The following is an 823-nucleotide window of genomic DNA, read 5'->3' as shown; positions in this document are numbered from 1 at the left end:
AAATATTGATTCACAATACTCCAAAACCCAAATTGCTGCTGACTGGGAGAGTATTTCACGAGGCATCATTATTGCTTATCCAGATCCAATGCCCTTCCCAGGAATCCCCCACTAGGTGAACGTCTTGCCTGACCCATGCAGTCAGTCCCTGTCATGTAGAACAGCAGTAACTGAATTTCAGCAGTGTTTACAGTTCGTATTAAAAGTTTTGCAGTGAATACACGCCGAGGCTGCCAACGTCTATCCAGACTGGCTAGGACACCAAGGCTTCAAATTAAATCTAGTGACGAAGTCTTCTCCTCTTTCTTCCTCAGGTGCTTGGTACTTCAACTGACTGCCAGGTAACTTGCTGGGAAGAATAAATAGTTGAAGTCTTCTCCTTTCCCTTGGCCCCAGTCTCTGTTCATTATGTCGAGCTGCGCTTTTTTCTCTTCCTTACCTCCTCTCACAAGATGAAAACCTTACAACACATCTTCCATGAAACACTGGTCAGTTTTCCACTCTAGCTTCCCACAATTGGGATATAGCAGACATTAAAGATACCACCTGTGGTAACAGTTTCTGTCAGGCAAAGAGGTTAATCAGGCAGACCGACATTATGATTTAGAAGCAAGCCTTGTTACGCCAAGGCACAGGCTCCCCACTACATAACAGTGACAATTCACTCCCTTCTGCCTACAGTCCCTGCACAGCTCAAAGGCGAGCTACTGCTTCATGCACATCTGTCATGGTTTAGGCCAAATCGGCTACTGAGGACCTCAGACGGGACTGACAGATGCTCCCCTCTACCCCTCTTCAGAGAGAGGGGCAGAGGAGGAAAAAG

Source organism: Charadrius vociferus, unplaced genomic scaffold, assembly GCF_000708025.1.
Source record: "Charadrius vociferus isolate BGI_N301 unplaced genomic scaffold, ASM70802v2 scaffold482, whole genome shotgun sequence".
NCBI classification, from domain to species: Eukaryota; Metazoa; Chordata; class Aves; order Charadriiformes; family Charadriidae; genus Charadrius; species Charadrius vociferus.
The sequence above is the reverse complement of the archived record's forward strand: the minus strand, read 5'-3'. Positions refer to the sequence as shown.